At 40.7% G+C, this 13,373-nt stretch overlaps 2 pseudogenes; one reads left to right on the top strand and one right to left on the bottom strand.

Moving 5' to 3' along the window:
• The first annotated feature begins 5,450 nt into the window (after positions 1–5,450).
• LOC148100744 (uncharacterized) lies at positions 5,451–8,278 on the top strand (annotated as a pseudogene).
• Positions 8,279–10,212: 1,934 nt separating this feature from the next.
• On the bottom strand, positions 10,213–12,267 carry LOC148100743 (uncharacterized; annotated as a pseudogene).
• Positions 12,268–13,373: the final 1,106 nt, after the last annotated feature.

Raw genomic sequence — 13,373 nt, 5'->3', positions numbered from 1 at the left:
GATAGCATTTGGTATTGTAGCTCAAGTGTTTTAATATGTTTAGAAGCCGAGGGACGCTCTGAAAGGAGAGGGAGAGAGAGGTTTCTGCCCGGATGGACCCTGCTGTTTTCTCGCCCCTGACTGTCTTCACTACTGGTGAACTAACTGCCCGTTTCTGATTGCCCCACTAACAAACTCATTGGACTCGTGAGTACTAACTGGGACTAAAGTGCACGTATTTTGTTTATGGCTCAGTTTGAGTGAAGCGGCCATCAGTTTTAGGCCTCACCGCACCTGAACTTCGAATCAGGCCTGCAACAAGCACCGTGCGGCAGGTGTAGTGTGGACAGGTTAAAGTGTGTGTGTGTGGGCCCACTGTTACAGATTTGGTTTAAATTGAGAAAAGTGTGTAGTTGTTATTAAAGGTTGAAATTCATCCCTGTTAAAGGTGTGAGCTGTTGTAACTGAAATAACAGTTGGCACATAAGAGAGTTATTTTGTTTTGATAATCTTTTATTTATAATCCATGTAGTCACTTTTACAGTATTTTTGTTTGTTTATTTGAATTCAATTCGTTTTATAAGAGTAACTGTTTATTTTATTCATTTCTTTGCTGTCTAAATAAATACCCTGTGAGGGATTTAATTTGTGTAAAATACAGTTGTGGTGGTCCTTATTAATTCAATTAGAGGGTATCAAGTATCATGATTAGTAGCACTACGAACCCAGGCCCAGTCTCATTGTACTATATACTCTAGCTTTACCATAGCTACGTGGGACCTGGGTTACATATATACTCTGTTAAGCTACTTTTTCCTTTGGGAAGGTACCATCTGTGCAGTCTGCAATTCTGTTGAAGAAAGATGTTGAATCTATTTGATCTATTTAATTTAATCTATTTGAATGCACCGCTGTGTGGACAGGTACTCTGGTCTTAATGTGGAGTTTTATAAAACTGTGAAACAGAAAATATTTGATCTGAATTGATTTTGAAAATGACGTCACACAGCTGTCTCGTCGCTTTCACAGATTTTTCTGTGAACAGATGAGCAGCAGAAGTTTTCAGCATTTTACATTCAGATGTTTCACAAACTGTTGGATTGTCTGTCTGGGATTTCATAGCCAGTCATGTGACTGCTGTCCCGCCAATCAGCTTCACTGTATGTGAGACGTCTTATTGTTTAGCATTAAACTTCATGTTGTCTCAGCCTTTATGATGTGTGTTACTGGCATCAGATTCAAAATAAGAGCATAAAAATGAAGCAACTGAAAGTTCTGACAGGGACAATAAAATATCAATAGACTTTATTGAATAGAGTTTACAATGAAGATGGATGCAGAGCCATGACTGCAGTTTACAGACTCAAACAGCAGCAGAGACATTTCTGAGACAGAAAAATGTATATTTAATATCATAATAGAGCATAAATGCCCGACTCACTGACACATACGGCATATCTACTGTTATATTGCTGGGAGCTCATTTGAAATATAAAGTATGAAGTCAAAAAGCTCAGACATCAGGCTGCTCTGAACACTCAGCTTCACCTTTTTCTCCTCTTGAACTTTCATATGTAGAGACAGGATATCATGAACATTTATATCTGAGACACAGAAGGTCCGCTCACCTGCTCACCTGCAAACTTTAGCTTCACCAATCAGAAGAAACAAAGAAGCATAAAACATCAGACACTCTGTGATCTGAGCTCAGGATAAAGAAGGATGATTTCCAACTGTCAGTCATGCAAAGCTACGCTGTTACAGTCCAGCAGTCAGAGTACAGAGATGGAAATAAGTTGAATTACACAGCAGATCATCTGAGGAACATCAGCCAATAACGTTCAGACTAAACCGACCCACAGTCTTCCTCCTCACAGTAACCGGCTGTCTCCTCCTCTCTGTGGAAAACCTTCCCATCAGGCTGCGTCCTCCACCTCAGCTTCACCTCCTCTCTGATCCCTTGCTCCACCAGCTTCTCCCTCACCTGAAACACAGTTTTCACACATTAACAGAAGCTCCTCATTTATCAGCCGTTGTTTCTGTAGTGAGCAGAAAACGTTGTTCGTGCTGTTTCTGGGGGAAATGAACTAAATGAACTGGCTGGGGATGAAACTGAAGAATTAGGCCTCGTTGCCTGTCATTGGTTCACTTCGTCTCCTCACAGTAATCTGAAATTAAATCTTCAAGTTACCAGTTAAAAAAAGGTTAAATAATACAAATCGTTGGGATTGCATTAAACGAGCCCCGTATCTCTGCAGCTGTGTGCTGTCACGTGTCCCTGAACCTGCACAGACTCACTCTCTATCATTTCACAGTAGTTATAGCGGTCTGTTCCTTGTATCGGGGCCGTGTGACCTCTGACCTGCTGCAGGGTGGATTCTTGCACTGTGGGGTCGTTCAGGTCTGCAGATCCCGCCCTCAGCTGAACCTTCACTGACCTCAGGACTGAAGGTTTGACATCTGCAGAGAAAGAAAAGCCCGATGAGCCCAGGAGGACCAGACTGTGCAGAAACACAGAGGACAGACTCACTCCTAGACCTCTACAGGTCTACCTAAAAAATCAGTCAGACATCTACAGCTCATTCAGAGCTCTGCTGCTCGAGTCCTCACTAAGACCAAAAAAGTGGACCACATCAGTCCAGCTCTGAGGTCTTTACACTGGCTGCCTGTCCGACAGAGGAGAGACTTTAAAGTTCTGATGCTGGTCTATAAAGCTCTGAATGGTTTAGGACCAAAATACATCAGTGACCTCCTGACCCAGTATGAACCTTCCAGATCCCTCAGGTCATCTGGATTTATTTATTTTATTAGAATACCAGACAATGAATGTGTGAGATTATGAAATAAATCAAACATATGAATAACATACCGACACGATGAGACGTCTGTGCAGCTGTGACACTGTCAGAACTCTTCATCTGATATAAATGTCATCCTCGCTCCTCCTCCCACGTCCATCAGAGACTTTGTAAAAGTGGTTTTAGAAAGTAGCCCAGTGTTCATTAAAGTGCATTTGATTAAAGATGCTCAGAGTCGTTAACTGAAGATGACTTATTCAAAGTTATTACAGATGCAAACAGACTGACGTCTGGCAGAACGGGCTGTGAACTGGAGCTAGACGAGGTCACGGGCGTCGAACTATGAAACTAGGACTGAGGTTAAACGCAGTAAACGGGCCGTTCAGTTTCAGGCTTCAGTGTCTGTGAGAGGAAGAACATGCTCCTCCTCCTCCTGACTGGAGGTCAGCGTGTCTGCTGCATCATCAGCAAAGATGGACGCACTTGGAAATGTTTGTGTCTTTATTTGAATCCAAGGCCGAGCTTTGCTTGCTGTGCATGTGTTTGCATGGATACAGCGCTGATTCTCTGCCCGACCACTTCAGTGTTGGTCTTTATAACAAAGGTGACAGACTCAGGTTGTTTGATATAAGCCTGACAACAACCGCAGGAAACAGGAGGAGGACTTCTCCATCTACTGTCTGTCTCATTATTAGTGCTTTATACAGGATGAGAGCTCTTTAAGGACAAACTGCAGCACAGCATGCTTGAGTCTGCGTCCTCACCGCAGTTCGCGGGCCAGATATTTGCTCAACCGTCTGCTCGGTGTTTCCTGAACCGTTTAAGTACGTTTGGCTTCACAGCGACAAACAGACGGAGCTTCGGCAGAAACCTGAACTAACTAACGGACCAAAGAGCGCGTTAAACGCGACCTCACTAACGTCACGTAACTTAGCCGAAGGGTCGCTAAACGTGACTTTTTAAGACTTTTTATTACGCTAACATTTGTTCCGCGGTATATTTGAAGTGAGATAAAAGCCCAGCGCTTACTTTGAAGACGGTATTTCTGCGCTTCACTTCGGCCGCCCGCCATTTTTCTTCAACCATTGACTCGAGAGAGCTGCCCGGCCAGGCAAGATAAACCTGTCTCTGTCAGTCCCTGCATCCTTAAATGTTGTCCCGAGTTCTCTCTGACTGTCACTTTGGTGCATTTAAACCCCTGTTCCTCTCTGTCCTCGTCGTCTGTTGTCTTCGTCTCCGTCATCAGTCATCATAATTTTACCATCTCTGTGCAAGTCTGCAAATTTCTTTATTAAATCATATGATTCTTAAATTCATCAAGTCTCTCTGTGCCTGGGTCCTCGTCACAAAACATGACATCACTGTTTTGTACATTTTAACACAATTTAATCGCACATTTGTGAAAGAAAAGCAAAAAACTTTTTTGAAAAGTCTGTAATAAAACCATCAATCTGATAAAGGTTATTAAAATGCTGCAAAAGAAGAATGGATTGGAATAAAAAAAAAAATACATATCCTAACCTTAATTACTGGGAGAATAATGAATGATGCTCATAGTAAAAACTAAACTGAGTGCATTTTTTGGACAGAGATTAACTTGTATAATGTATACGATGTATAATATAATACAGATACATAAAAAACACTCCCAAAACAGAATTATTACAAAATATTAATTAAAACTATAAAAATGGAGGCAACTTTGCCTGTGGTAGAATGTATACAATGTATGAAAAAATCTTTATTGCAGATGCTAATTTTACTAATTTAATAATGCTAATTTTGTGTTGTCAGATTTATGAGTTTCATGCTCTCATAGTGGTCCTTAGGAGAGCTTGACATTTTTATCAGGTGGTACACACTGTAAAAAGTTTGAGAAACACTGATAATTGTATGTGTGCTTTTGGAAAACATTTAAAGCTGCAGTACAGAATCTTTGAAACAAGCTTAAAACATTTTTAGAATATAAACAGAGCATCTGCTTCTCTTTACAGCTCAAAGGAGCTTGCAAAGAAAAGCGTCTTTACCTCAGCCTTAGAGGGAACATGTTCCCTCTAAGGCTGAAAGGAAAAAGAAGGAACACACACATGTAAAATAATAAATAAATCTTAGTTAAGTCAACAACAGTTGCAAAAGTTGAGAAAACTCAAATCTCTTGCATCATGTTGCCTTGAAATTTTAAGTTTTCTCAACTTTTTCTTTTTTACAGTGTATATATATCATAACAATCTGACAATACTATAATATTGGCCATATTATATTTACATTACCACAGTGAGATGATTTTAGTCTCGTGACCAACATTAGCTAATTGTTATTTACTAACTAATCTTAAATAACTGTTCAGTACAGAAATGAAGCCCAACAATCATGTTTTACAGTCCTGTGGTCTCAGCCTCAGATACTCAACTAATCACAGTGATGTCATGACAAAAATGAATGACCAACAAAACATTTTTCTCCTTCATTTCTGTCAAACAAAGCTGTAACGTTTCTCGTGGTTAGTATCATGGTTGCTAGGCAACCTGAACAGCGCGACGAAGGCTAGACCGTCCCATTTCACAAGCCTCTCACTTCCGCACTTCTCGTACTTATAGTACGCACCGTACGTAGTGCGCGTACTTCAAGCGTGCGGTCTCTTAATTGGGACACAGCCGCAGTGAATCCTGGGATATGGTGAGCGCGCGGCTTCTATCCGTGTGCTCGTGCGTTCTGTGTGACGTCACTGGCAGATCAAAGGAATTAGCTTCTGCTTCGATCGTCACAGCCACGTCACACGCAGGGAAAGCCTTAAATAGGGGCTCTCACACAGAAACATTACTGCTCATCTGTTTGCAAATGTTCAACAGTCGGCGTTCTCCCAAACAAGGAAATTATCCAGCGGTTCTCTCAAACCCAGAAAATCTAATGTGCGATACAACCATGTCAACACTCAGTGTAAATGACAATTCAGTCGTGGTCACACCAGACCAGATTGTGCCACCGATCAACAGGTGCTTCGAAAGGCTCTCTGGAGCTCAGTGGAGCGTGATAGAAGGTGGCACATGCGACTCAGGCGTCCGAGCGGTGCTCGCTGATATGATTTGTGAAATCATTCAGATCGCCTCTAGCACAATCCTCAAAAATGCCCTTCCTGTTATTCAGGGTGGCATGACGAAGGAGGATCCGGAGCCTTCAGGTGCGGGGAAAATAAGCCCGTCCCTCGGAGTCTCCATCTCAGCCGCCATCGCCGGCGCTCTTAACGTCCCGGAACAGCGACATGAGAGTGCTGACGAGCTGACACGGATGGTCAAGGAAGAGATCTCCGAAAAGGTCAGCTCAACGGTCAAACTCATTAGAGAAAGCCCCGATCTCCCGCAAGACCCCGCCGTTTATGTCAGCGGCAAATGTAATAATATTAAAAAGCTGCACCGCATGGTTTGCCACGCTACCTCGTGCCTTAAAAGGCATGTAGCGCGTAAGCTGCGCTGCCGGTGCGCGTCGAGCGGCTCTGATTCCGGTACAGAAAGTACGGATTCAAAGATGTCCGTGCAATCAGCAATCACAGAGATTTCTGTGATTCTGTCATCACGCTCAGATGGAGAGATGACAGATAAAGATGTGGACGACTCTAACAGTCAACATCTAACAGAAAAGGACGAAATAAAACGAGCCGCAGGAAGCCAAAGTTTCCGAGCTCCAACCCCAGTAGAAGCGTTTGCAGCTGACATCGTAAATGAGATAACTGGCAACATGGATGTAAGCAGTGAAGAACACTGTGAGAGGTGTCACTTACCCAAACCTGCCTTTAATGCAGGATTAATTATCAACAAGATGAGAGACTTCTTCTTCAGACTGTTGCCTTTCACCCCTCGCCCCGAGCTCGAACGCAAACAGCGCTTTTCCATGTTTGCGAGAAAACAATTTGCAAAAATGACAAAAGAGCTGAGAAAAGTAATAACGGCAAACAGAAATTTTTTTGTTTGTCTAAAAAACATTTTCAAGTTCCCCAAAGGTGGCACAGTGCCCTCTGATAAAAGCATGGTTTCCAGCCGAAACACACTGCTCCGGTACATACGTTCCTCTCCCGTCGACTTTGACGCGATTAGATCAGACGTTAATCGGTTATATGAGAAATTAACTAGTGGGGGAACCAGAGATTTTACTGTGGAGTTAACGGCAAAAATGTTTGATCTACTTATGACGGATCGACTGTATCAAGTCCCCGAACCTGTAATGGGTAGATCCCTGTCTGACACTGTCATCTCCAGGACTCCACAACCAGCACATGGATCACAGCGTCCCTTTTCTGCCGAAGTCCTCTATGTGCTCGTAGAAGACGAAGTAGAAAAGTTTGTCCAAAAGCTTTTACTCTGGGTGGAGAACGACAACCAAGATCAACTGATTGAGGACAATATTCTGAGGCTGTGGAAGACATCCAGAAAATTATTAAAAGAACAAGGACGCCAACAAAGGAAAAAAGCACGGATTCAGATGGCAGTGGAAGAGAATCTGTTCCATTACCTGTAACAGCAAAATCTGGGAGCATTACCCCAGAAAAATGCTCTCAGGCACCTGATCAGTCACGTCAGACACCAAAGTCTGGGAGCATTTCTCCCCAAAAACGCTCTGCCAGTGTTTCAGGCTCACTCAAGGATTCCTCTGACATGTCAGAGATGAGGTCTGTATCAGTGTCATCTTCTGATGCTGAGAAAATTTCCAGTGACCTCGCCCTTATCCTCATGATGAGAGTCATCAGAAAATCAAAACCTGCAACTCAACACTTTTTTGCCAGGGCAGCATGTACTACAAAAGAAGTAGACGCGGTCCTCAAGCGTCTGAGAGATGTGATGCAGCCTGAACTCAGCAGCACAGAGTCTGCCACAAGTCTGATGAATGACAAGAAAAAGTTCATCAAGAAAATGGCCAAATGCCTCATCAAGGAGTTTGGCTCCCCAGACAATGTGTTAAAGGCTGCGATGGCAGATGATGCGTCTTTTGATGAGGCTCTGATAAAGCATCTAAAAATGCTCCTCGGAGTCATCCCCAGTCCTCCCAAAAAGTCCAAAATTTCCAGGTTTTTTTCAGCGTTGGGAAAAACTCTGCGAAAACCCTTTAGGTGGTTCACTAAAGCCAGAGATGATTGAAATGACCATCCTGGCTTTTCCCCGCCGCCCTGCTTCTTTTAACATCTTGAAGCAGAATTTTAGCACCAAATCCAAATTTTAACAACTGTAGTTCACGCCATCTCGTCTCCTTTTTGATTTCCATCCCCCCCAACCGGTCGCAGCGGATGGCCGCCCCTTCTGAGCCCGGTTCCGTCGGAAGTTTCTTCCTCTTAAAGGGAGTTTTTCTTCCCCACAGTCGCCTCGTGCTTGCTCAGAGGGGGATCATTTGATTGTTGGGGTTCTCTGTAGTACTGTAGGGTTTTGACCTTACAGTACAAACAGGGAGGAGACTTTGTGATTTGGTGCTTGATTATGCTAAAAATCTAATTTGGCATAAAATAAAAATTTTAAATAATCAAATTTTTCAATTTTTCCAATATATATATATAATGTTCTGATATAATCCAGACAATACATGAATTAAATTTTTTAAAGGTAACAATTGTCATCTTCAACAAAATGTCAACATTTAACAAATGTGCAGTTGCATGCGAACAGAAAAACATACATTTTGGCAAATATAGCATCCAGGTTATACAATTCTGTACCTTGGGTTTAAATACGAAAATCAAAAATTTCAGCCAATCAGTTCATATTGTCTGACCTTTCCACTGCATAGGCATAAAAATGGTCAGTCCTGATAAGCAGTGTATTTGACAAAGATGCCAAATGAGGTTTCTCACCTCTGTGAACAGAGACTCTCTACATTTTGGACAGGTGAACATTTTACTTGCATCCTTTAATCTGTGCAATCAGCTCCAGTACTTTGGTTTTCCTTTGGGTGGACAGCGGCAGTTCATAGACAAACTCAAAGGAAGGTGAGGACGGAGCCAAGTGGTGCTGGATAGGACAAGTTACATACCCAGTACAGTTTGAAAAGCTTATCCAAGCACACGTCAGGCCACCATTCAGAGAAATGGTTACTCTGTCATTCTTAGCAACAATGATGTACTGCCTGGTTGCCCTCTTTAGATCACCGATGCATATCAGCTGGGGTTGGTGTGTTGTGGATGATGCTTCAGGATCACTGCAAAGCGATGCAATACTTGTTCCAGGCTTGGAGATGGGGAAGATAAAGATAGATTTTTAGAGAAGTATTCAGTGAGGTGTAGACAAATGCTTTCCTCAGGTAAATACCGTGAGAACTTTACTGAATACATACCAGTGCAAAATCAACCAAGTGCGTTATAGCTGATTTAAGGCTGCAACGACTGGCGCCAACTGGTGGGAGCAGGTGTGTTAACACACGGCGGGGGTGGGGGTGGGGTGCTCTTGTTTCCAGGGCAGCTACTGATTTGAGCTTCAGAATGATACTGGCTTCCCATTTTCGCAAAAAGAGGTCCACCTTTCCTCCTGTAAGATTGCCAAACTCCAAGTCCAGCTTATGGAAAGAAAAAAAGTGTTTAAGTTTAAAATGAAGCATTAAATACATTAAATCAAAAGTACATTCTGCCCATTTGGTAGCTGTATGGCTAAAATCAAACTTTACAGTATCACATTTCTGTTACCCATTCCACATCAAGCTTACCTACACAGTGAAACATAACAATTTACTTGGAGTGGTATTTGAATACAATCCATTATTCCTTAATTTTAGCTATGATTTGGGTCCCATCAGACCCTGAGAAAAAATTAGGACTTTTTAGCTGATGTTCAACTTTCTAGCAGACAATTTCTTATTTTGTCTGTCTGCGGTTTGTCCTGTAGAGCTTTTTTGCGGAAAATAGTGCTGCTGAAAGCAGAGTTTCATACAGATTTAGGTGATTTTTTGTAGGGTTTTCACTTCCACGAGCAGCACTTTCTGCATTGTCATTTGATGTCTCTACTATTAGATAGTCATTTGGTGGTACGACTAAGATTTTGGACCATGTGAAAAGTGATGCTCATTGTAATCAGTGCCCAGTGAGTAATGATCCAACTCTGAAGTTATAAAACTTTCAAAATATTCACTAGGAGCTCATAAACATACCTCCAAATGTATCGACTCCTGTTACATACTTTGTATGCAAAACACAACTGAGTGGAGAAGGAGTACATAAACCATTACCAGGGAACCAAGCAACTTACCAGACTTGGCATGTCCAACAACCGTGGGTACTCTCCGAATATTCCAGGCTCTGAGACTGGTGTATGTTTCCTCCATGCCTGACATGATAATTGGAAGGTTCTCAGCTGAGGGCCGCAATAACTTGGGTGACCCACTCATCTGTGCTGCTGGTATTCCCATCCTCTCGCCTGAGCTTCTTGTCTTCACCACAGTCATCTGTTACTTTCCGCTTCTTATAACATCTCTGCCCCTGGTCGAGATTCCGTCTAATGTTGCGCAGTTTAGTCTCTAGGAATCCACAATGAGAGACTGGATCATAATAATGCTCCTTAGTTAGAAAGGACAGAGGTATATGGGTAACAGCTGAGCAATTTTAACTGAGAAAAAAGGCTCTAATAAATAATTAGATAAAGGTTAAATGATACACAGTAAGTGGGAACAAGTGCAATTTACAGTATGTAGTGGAATTTACATTATTAAAATGCTAAATTTACTTACAAATCCTTCCCCCTGTCCTGCCACTCAGGGATGGAAAAGTGGTGATGATGCTTTTTGCTACAGTTAGCTTCTCTGCACTAAGAGGGTAACTGGAAAACAAAGGTAAACTTTTTTACTTCTGTGCACCTCAACATTTTTAAAGGAAAACATTCATTGCAAAATTTTAACAAAGTACAGTAAAGTGCTATACTTACTAACCACACCTCTCCACCAAATCCCCAATGCAAGTCTTCACAAGGAGCTTCCTCAATGGCACCAACAGGTTTCATACTCCTTAAGAATCTGTGGGGCTTTCCTGAGTGACTTCAGGGGTTGACTTTGTTCTTCTGTGGTAATGGTAGACTGTGTAAAGGCAACACCAGACACTTTACCTCTCTGCAATAATCTTCAAAGTTATGACAGCAAATTTCCACAGAGCATAGAAGCACGAGTTTACTCAAAAAGCTGTAGCAGAATTACCTTAATTACCGTGATTATAACGCAATGACTAAAAGAAATTCTGAATAATAAATAAATTGATTTTATCTTCTAGTTGCTATTTGGTGGATAAATCTGATCCTGACTAATAGTTAATAACTGTTAAAACACATTTCATGACTTAGGAAACTGGAGAAATGCAAAGTGTACCTGATTTTGTCTAATCTCCCCAAGAGAGGTTTCCATCGGTGGCCGTCCGGCTGACAGGACGATATGGAATCTATCAAAGTCCTTAATGTCTACCTCACTGTCAACATCAATATATTCCATGAAATCAGTGTTATACTTTAGCAACCTATCAAGCACACAGCCCATGTGCTGAGCTTGGCTTTGACCTATGATGTCTGTGGCACTGCTGACAATAAGAATTTTACAATTTTACAAATTTCTTTCTCATCTATAAAAGTGGTTACAAGGACTTTGACAGATTCTAAGTTGTCATATGTGTGCTGAAAAAATGAAACACATGACTAAATAAGTAAGATAATTTACATGGTCAAGTTGCTGTTGTTTTTTGTTTTTTTTAATAACACTGACTATTACTTCCTCACAAGTTCTGCATAAAAAAGAAACTATATCAGAGCATGTTTCCAGCAAGAAGCCTTAAAAAAGAATGTGCACATAATTTAGTTAATCATACTAGATGCAAAAACTGCTTTAACTGCTTGAAAAAATAATTATCTCTGTCAATATGAGGTATATTTCATGTTAAAGTTACTCAGTCTTTATTCCTATTCTGTGCTAGTAAACGAATGGTCGCGGTGATAACTACATTTGCTCTATTCAGAGCTAACGACAATATTGTCATTTTACTCAACACTGCTACGGTTAGGTGCCGACTCTGGCGTTGCTCATAGACAACAAAATGCCTGTCGGAGCCGCTAGCCAACTACCACACTGGTTCTAAGAGCAATTTCTGAATACTCTAATACATAAATAAAGTAAATAGATAAATACATGAATAAAGTAATACATAAAAATACTACCAAAACACATTAACTCTAATGAAGTATGGCACGAAAGCCAAGAACTAATAATAAAATTAAGAGTAGGATATGTTAGCAAGACTGTTACATTAAGGTTAGCTAGGTATAGTTAAGCAGTAATTAACTTAAACTCAAAACTCCTACATAACTCCTATATTTTATATAAATTCACATTCTTCCAGAAACCCGGCATATTTTCAGTACATTAAGATAAACTGGTAAATGATACTTACTGTAAGGTCTGACAACATACTAGGCGACGTAACGTCCATCTTTGCCTCCTTTGTCTCAGTGGCGCGAAAGATAGCGCCCCCTTCCCGCCGCTGGTATGTCATGTTGCTGGGCAGATTTTGTTTCAATTTTCAGCATGTGTATTCTTACTCATTTAATTTCCTACTTTTGCTTCAATTGTATTCACATGTTACGGTCAAAATTAAGCTTGTTATTTGTGGATACTTCTGCTTATAGTATAGCCATAGCCATTAATTGGTATGCCACACATATTGAGAAATAAAAAAATTAATCCTCTTTCAGAATTTTAGTACACCATACACAACTTGGTCCACATTACATTATAAAATGTTTTATTTGTTGAAAGTAATGAGGAAAGGATTATGGAAAACAAACAATAACTAAACATTTTATTTATTCAGTTAATATAGTTATAATACATTGTTAATCTACAGTTTATTTCACTAAACAAAGGGCTAGCATCAAATTACTGAGCTGCTAATTTTAGGTCCTGTTGTTAGATTCTGAAAATAACACACAAAATGTGTTAAACTGTGCAACACATCAAGTGTGTTAAGCGTTTTACACATTTTTTCAATGTTTACACATTTTCTTACACATGTTATGTTAAAATTCACACAAAATGTGTTAATAGTGTAACAACACATTTTTTGTGTCATTTTGTAACACATCCTTTCTAAGAGTGCACATGTCGGCAAAGTTATGTGACATTAGTGATGTTCAGACTTTCAGCATTAACTTGGTTATATATATATATATATATATATATATATATATATATCACAATAATCTGACAATACTATAATATTGGCCATATTATATTTACACTACCACAGTGAGATGATTTTAGTCTCGTGACCAACATTAGCTAATTGTTATTTACTAACTAATCTTAAATAACTGTTCAGTACAGAAATGAAGCCCAACAATCATGTTTTACAGTCCTGTGGTCTCAGCCTCAGATACTCAACTAATCACAGTGATGTCATGACAAAAATGAATGACCAACAAAACATTTTTCTCCTTCATTTCTGTCAAACAAAGCTGTAACGTTTCTCGCGGTTAGTATCATGGTTGCTAGGCAACCTGAACAGCGCGACGAAGGCTAGACCGTCCCATTTCACAAGCCTTTCACTTCCGCACTTCTCGTACTTATAGTACGCACGTACGTAGAACGCGTAGTGCGCGT

Source organism: Neolamprologus brichardi, chromosome 11 (genome assembly GCF_056152115.1).
Source record: "Neolamprologus brichardi isolate AB-2024 chromosome 11, ASM5615211v1, whole genome shotgun sequence".
Taxonomy (NCBI): Eukaryota; Metazoa; Chordata; class Actinopteri; order Cichliformes; family Cichlidae; genus Neolamprologus; species Neolamprologus brichardi.
The sequence above is the reverse complement of the archived record's forward strand: the minus strand, read 5'-3'. Positions and strand labels throughout refer to the sequence as shown.